General features: G+C 42.2%; 1 non-coding gene across 1 annotated transcript; it reads right to left on the bottom strand.

Moving 5' to 3' along the window:
- Positions 1-4819: 4819 nt before the first annotated feature.
- LOC150005245 (small nucleolar RNA SNORA51) lies at positions 4820-4947 on the bottom strand. The gene has a single exon (XR_016512550.1). It is a non-coding gene; the product is annotated as a small nucleolar RNA SNORA51 (small nucleolar RNA).
- Between the last annotated feature and the right edge of the window lie 2470 nt (positions 4948-7417).

Here is a 7417-nt window from a genome sequence, read left to right as displayed (position 1 = left end):
GCTAATAATTTTTCTAATGTAATTATGTAATTATTATCTTTAGTTTACTATATGCCACGTGTGTCTGTTGTGTGCATTCATTACTAGATCCTTAACAGACACGGAGATACTAGGTACATCTTTAATGTTTTTCTCCAAATGTGATTAAAAAGATTATCTCTTTATTTATGTTCTTCTTCCTTAATTTGTCTTTAAATATGCTTACTGGACTTTTAGTTTATGCTAGTATCACTTTTGTCTCTAATATTTCTTTTTCTTCAGAGTCTTTGTTTTATTACAATCACTTGCAATGTGATAGAAGCAATATTTTTCCTTCTTACCACTTGGTGATATTCACTAATTCTTCTTATGTTTTCCTCTACTCATATATAGCATAAACTATTTTTTCTATTTCCTTTCTTTCTTTCTTTTTTTAGTTTTATCTTGATCTCCATATAAAATGTTTTCTCAAATGCCTGATCATCCCTGGTTCATAGTAGCATACATTAAACTGATATTTGGAAACTCACTGTGTGTTTTGGGGAGATGGTGCTGATGGGGGAGCAGTAGCACTTGTCAGCTGATCAAGCAGAGGTCTGGCTATTCATCTGTGGAACAATCCAGGGTAAATGGCTGCAGGTCTCAGAGACTTTTTTTTATCTTGATCTGGCTAGTTTCCTCAGAGAAAAATACTTCAATCTCTTGTTTGAGTATGTTGTGTAAAGCTGACTTCCAGGGTTTGAATAGGGAAAGGAACTGGGGCTTACTTTTCAACAGGCAAATTGTCACTTCGATCTCTTGTTTTCATTACTGGAATATCATCTCTAGCTTTCCTTGTGTCTGATATTGTCAAGGTGATATCTTTTTCCACTTAAGATCTTGAGAGAGTAAGCATCCAGGCTTCTTTGAAGGAGGGAAAAGACAAGTTACCTGGCTTTGTAGGAAAAATGAGGTCCAGATTTCTAACTGCTCTTAATCATGTTTTCAACCAAGTTTACTGTCTTCTACTTCATCTGGCTTCCCTGATTTCAGAAGTACCTGATGTAACAAATCTGTATTCACTTCAGGGTAGGATGAAACTGTGGCAGGAGTCATCTTGCTTCCCGTGGTTTTCATACCCAGCCACGCCACCACTGTCACCAGCTCAAGTTGTATTTAGCCTCTTCGGTTCTGTCAGTTAAGGTACTTCTTATTTATTCTCCATTCTTCTTTCCTACTCAGTCTCTCTCTCTCTCATTCCCTCACTCTCTGTTTCCCCCCTCCCACTGTTTTGTGGATTTCTGTTTCTTTGATGAGATATAAAAATCATAAAAATAAGAATAGTAATAAAAATAGTGAGGATAGCAATGTGCCACTTTCTAAAATTTGAAATAAGTGACCAGGAGTCAGGAAAAGACCACAACAAAAAAAGGCGTCTTCATCCATTTGGCCTGCTATGACAAATACTGCATTTTGGGTGACTTATAAAGCAACAGAAATTTATTCTTTACAGGTCCAGAGTCTGGAATTCCAAGATCAGGGTGCTAACATGGTTGGGTTTGGGTCAGGGCCCTCTGCTGGGTTGCAGACTGCAGATTTTTTGCTCTGTTGCCTGTTAGAAGGGGATAGCAAGCTCTGTGAGATCTTTTTGGTAAAGGCATTAACCACATTCTGGAAGCCTCCATCCTCATTGTCTAAGCACCTCCCAAATGCCCATCTCCTACTGCCATCACATTAGGCACTAGGGCTTCAACATACAAATTCTGGGGAAGCACAAATATTCAGACCAAAGCAGAAGGGCAGTGAGTGGTATGATCTGATGATATGTGCATTGAAAAAGATTTCTTGACCTCTGGTCAAGATGGAAGCATAGGAAAACATACTTTGCCTCCTCATGTAACCACAGAAAGAATTACAACTAGACCTCAAAACAAATCAACACCCAGAACTGCCAGAAAGTCAAACTCTATGGAAGTCTGACAACCAAGGATTTAAAGAAGCCATACTCACCCAGAGGAGTAGGAGGGGCAGAGATTGTGGAGACAGGCAGAGAGGCCTGGCGACACGATGTGGCACAGAGGTGGTGGTGGCAGAACGGGCAGTCCCACATTCATGTGTGATAAGTAAAAATTGGGAGGGATACCTTGGGAGTGAGCAATCCCATCCCCAGGCCAGACTTCACAGCATGGGGTGCTAGCACCGGGAAGATAAATCCCCATAACTTCTGGCTATAAACCCAATAGGGACTGGGGCAGTGGAAGAAGATGCTGGATTTTCACAGGAATGCTTAAAGGTCCTGCATAGACATAGAATGTACTCAGACCCACCCCCTCTGGATTCAACATCAGGGCAACAGCTGGAAGGGTGCCAGTCACATATGGGGAGTAAGTAAAGTGACTGGAAATAGGGCAAGTGCTGGGCAAAACTCTAGAAGCCGGGCAATGGCATTGTACCTTCTCAGAGCCCTTGCCCCATGCAGAGCCATAAAGCAGTGAAGCAGGTTGCCCTGACCTGGTGATTACCTAAGGCTCCACCCCACATAATTTACAGGTGCCTTGTCTACAATAGGCCACACTATCAAGATGGAGTCAAAGCAGTGCTACCTGACACACAGAAACAAACACAGGGAGGCTGCCAAATTGAGGAGACAAAGACATATGGCCCAAATGAAATAACAGAACAAAATCCTAGAAAAACAACTAAAGAAAATGGAGATAACCAACCTATCAGATGCAGAGTTTAAAACACTGGTGATCAGGATGCTCAAAGAACTCATTGAGTACAGCAACAACATAAAAAAGACCCAGGAAGATATGAAGGTTACACTATGTGAAATAAAGAAAAATCTATAGGGAACCAACAGTGGAGGGGATGAAGCAAACAACCAGAACAAGAACAGAATCATAGATATAGAGATCATTTGGAGGGTTATCAGCTGGGATGGAGAAGGGTTTTCAGTTGGGGGAAAGTACATGGATTAAGAAGCATAATTGGCAGGTACAAACTAGACAGGGGGATGTTAACAATAGTATAGGAAATGGAGAAGCCAAAGAATTTATATGCACGACCCATGGACTTGAACTAGGGGATTGCTGGAGGATGGAGGGGGGCAAAGGGAGAAAAATTGGAACAACTGTAATAAGATAACCAATACAATATATTAAAAAATGCAACCAGAACAAAATTTCCCTCTGGGTCTTGGAAAAAAGGGAAGAGAACTAATTCGGCAATAAACATCCCCTAGGCCCTGTGGCAGTTGGGTTGAGAGACCAAAAAGTAGCCACCACTTGAAGGGTTCCCCCCCAAACTTTTCAGAGTTGATCAAGTGCCAGGGAGTTCTAGAGGTGAAGGAAACAAAAAAGGAGCGGTTGAGGAAGTAGAGAATTTTGCTGATGCCAGAGTATTCCAGAGATCATGATAGAAAGGTTTGGGAGTTTGAGAAGGAGTGGAAATCTTTGGTAGGTTATGGATGTACAGAACCCTTTGAAGAAAATGTCCTAATGTTAATGGATTAAGTGGTTGGCTTGGACACCCAGTGATGACTGAGATAATGATGGGTATAAGAATTAAAGGGCTTGTTCTGGTAGCTAAGGGAAAGGTGGGCAGTCAGTTCTAACTACAGCATCCCTTGCAGGCCTGGTCTTCTCTGTTGTTGCAATTATTGGGACAGGTGACATGCCTGCAAAGACTGAGCAAGGAGCAGCAGGGCCCTGGTGGTGGTGGGCCCTTAAGTTCAGCACCCTGGGCTCCAGGGGCCTCCTTGACAGGCTGATAGGTATGGTTTCTCCAAGCTCACCACAAACTCTGAGGCCTCTGTCCACTCAACTGTGACATGGATTGGCCATTACTGATGTGTGCAACCCCAGAGCATGTGGCTGGGGCTCATTTCCCTCACCTGCAAAAACAGGACCCTGGCCTAGTTCAGTGCTTCTCAAACTTTCCCACCACACATTCTGGAGACGTGGGGGTGGCCTGAATACACTTAGCATTTATCACATTTTAGCTTAACATTCAACGTAAAGTTTAAATGGGAAATATATTAGTCCATGTGGTGTGATCATTTCTTGATGTACTAATTGGGCTTCACTTTTCCTGCTGGAGAGAACCCTGCCAAACTGGAGCCATGTGTGTGTGTTTCCTGTATTTTCCCACTTCTGCTTCAGGGAGGTTGCCAGATCCTTAATTTTCCTACCTCATGTTTTTTTTTCAGAGTATAAGAGAGAAGCTGGTGAATATTAATCATTCCACCTATTTGCGCAAGTCTAAACTCATGGAGCAGTCTCTGCTAAGCGTGGGACTGGGAAATGTAAAGAGAAAGAGGCATGGGCCATGAGAGAGGAGATATTTCTCCCCAGTCTAGGAGGAGAATGGCACTTGGGGCCTTTGCACAGTGTAGACATGGGGTCCCAGGCCCAGCTTTCCCCCCCACCCCCACCTCCAGAGGAATGCGTGGTGCATATCAAAGACTCCCCTTGGCCTGGGGCTCTGGCATTGGAGAGATTCCTGTCTGGACTTAGCTCTGTCGCAGCATATTTGATAGTTTCATGAGACTCCAGAACCTTTTACAAACAGGGTATCAGTAATAACTGTGATGGAATGGAGGGAAATCAGTTCTTTTCCCATTTGAGGGGCTTCATGGAGGACTCCCAGGTTCTTGTATGGCCCCAGAGAGAATCCTACCAGCTGTTGCTCAATTCACTCATGTGCCTGCCTTGTGGGCAGTGCTGCATCATGTTTAGACCATGACGTTGGTAAACTCTCTTTGCCTCCTTTCCGTCATTGAATAAATGAGAAGGTCGGTCTGCGTGATTTCTAGTCACATCCAACTTTAAAATAAAATGTGATTCTTTTGTTCTGTATTCCATGTGCCCCCATTCATAATACAGAGCAATGGGTCTGGGCTGAGGTGCATATGGGGTTGGTTTATTCTGCCTTCTCTTTCTGTACAGTCGGTGTAAGAACACAGCCTGAGGTAAGCACTGGGAGGCCAAAGTGTGATTCTTTTTTGTCAGATGAGTATGAGGTGGGGGACCTATAAGAAACAGTAATTATCTTCTGGAGGGCAGGCCCCTTGTAGTATAAGCTTCCCCCACTAGGTGAGTGTTCTAGGAACCCATCTATATCAGCGATGTTGTGAGAGGCTGCGTTTGGCTTCAGTGAAAATTTTTTTTTTAAGACTCAACACATTTGCCCATTTCATGATGGGTGATTTACGAGCACACCTGCCCACACTGCACTGAGTGTTCAGCAGTTTTTGACTAAAAATGGAATGACTGCAGTGCCCTACCCTCTCTATTCACCTGATCTTGCCCCAAGCAAATTTTTTTTTGTTGTTTCCCGGATGAAAAAAGTCCTCAAAGGGAAATATTTTGCCGATGTGGAAGTGGTGAAACAAAAAACAGCAGGAGCACTAGAAGACATCAAAATGAATAAGTTGAAAAACTGTTTTGAGAAGTGCAAAAAATGTCTCAATAGGTGTATTGCATCAAATGGAGAGTACTTTGAAGGTGACTGATATTTAAAAATGCAAGAATAAATGCACATTTTTAATAAATAAATTCCAGGTTTATTTTGGTCCCTGCTCGTATACTTACTCTGATGATTCCTCCTAAATCTCCTTTCCTGTCACCCCCTAAACCAAGATTACAACCTGGTCTAACACAGTACTTTCACTAAGGCATTGGACTCCACTTGGGAGACCACTATGTTCTTTGCCAGCTTCTTTTTATGTTTCTGTGTACTGGAGTGTTAGAGAATTCCTCCTGAGCATTAAAATTAGGAAACACGGAGTAATTTCTTTGTTCCTCCTCCTAGCAGAGCCAACTTCAAAAGTACAACAAAAATAGCAGGAAACGTGATGTAAGGAACAAACATAATTTTAAATCTATAGAATTCAGCATCACTTTTAAAGATCAGAAGAAAAACTAAGACTGTAAAAAGATACAAGAAATTAAAATTAGTAAGTTTTAGTAAACAGTAAATCAAAATTTTTTCTCAAACAAAATACAGTAGTCCCTCTCTATATCGCGGTTCACTTATTGCAGCCTCACTGTATTGCGGGATTTTAAAAAATATTATATTTAATTATTTATCATGGGCTTTTTGCTGTATTGTGGGATTTTGCAGTACTGTATACGTATGTTGTTAAAGTTACATAGGTTTAAGAGTGTAGAATATGTTTAAGAACATAAGTAGTGTTTATAAAAGTGTGGAAAAGGTTAATAAGGGAGTGGGAATGGTTTATAAGTGTGTGGGAAGGGTTTATAAAGCCTTAAAATATATGTAAATATTAAAATAAATGTAAGGTGTCTAGAACGTAATACCCACAATAAGTGAGGGAATACTGTATCCTAAAAGAAATTTCTCTTTTGTGCACCTGAAAATAAATACTTGTCCAGCCGTTAATAGCTAATGATTTTGCGTTTGGAGAGAGGCAGGAGGTTGACACATCCTTCGACCTTTCTCCGGCTTGCTCTCTATTGCCTTTCCCCATATAAATCCGAGACACAGCAGTCACTGACCCAAAACGATCCCAGTAGCTCTCCAGGCATCCTTAAGCATCTGGAAATTCCTGCAACTCTGGGTTTCCTTTACTCACACTAGTAGGTGATGAACTTGGGACCTAAGCCCCTTTTTGACATCAACATCGTAAACATCACACTGTTACACTAGGTACGCAATGGCATTTAGTCAAGATTACATAGATCAATGGCTGAGATTTATGTTTCAGAGACTTCAGTTCACATTTCATCTTAGTTACATATTAAAAGGCATTTCTTAATATCACAGAGCTTTCATGAAGACATAGGTCTTATTCTTCCCCCGCCACATAGCGGAGTCCAGTCCACCTTGGCCAGGTGTTAAAGCTTTACACCGGTGCTTCAGCGTGCAGTGTGCTGTGTGCTGAGGACCTTGTAAAGTGCCGGTCCTGGTGAGCAGGTCCGGGGAGGGGCCGGGGTTTCTGCATTTCTGACTGGTCTCAGTGAGGCAGATGCTCCTGCCCCACGCACCGCTCTTGCCTAGCAGAGCCGTCCGCCACACCAGCAGAAGATAGGACATAGCTGTCGGAACTCTTTAAAGCACGTTAAAAATCAAATGCTCTTCCTAAGCAATTTCAAGAGAGGTGTCCACGTACTCCTTGTAATTTGCAAAAGAAATAATTCGGTGCTAAGTGAAAGTCAAAGGTTTTATGGAAGTTTTAGGGCAGGAAAGATCATATCTCATCGAGCAGATGGGATCAGGGCAGCCTGACGGAAGAGAGGCACTTTGCATATGCATGGAGAATAGGAGGGTTTGCATAGGTAAAAATGAAAAATTAGAGCAGCAATATAATAATAAACAATAACAACAACAAACATGTGTGGGGCCCTTATTGTCTGCCAGGCACGGTTCTAAGCTTCCTACGCATCTTAACTCGTGTTACCCTCAAAACGACTCTATGAGCGAAGGACTTTGATGA

The sequence above is a fragment of the Furipterus horrens genome, unplaced genomic scaffold (genome assembly GCF_987537825.1).
Source record: "Furipterus horrens unplaced genomic scaffold, mFurHor1.1.pri manual_scaffold_7, whole genome shotgun sequence".
Taxonomy (NCBI): Eukaryota; Metazoa; Chordata; class Mammalia; order Chiroptera; family Furipteridae; genus Furipterus; species Furipterus horrens.
Note: the sequence above shows the minus strand (reverse complement) of the source record. Positions and strands in the feature narration are given on the sequence as shown.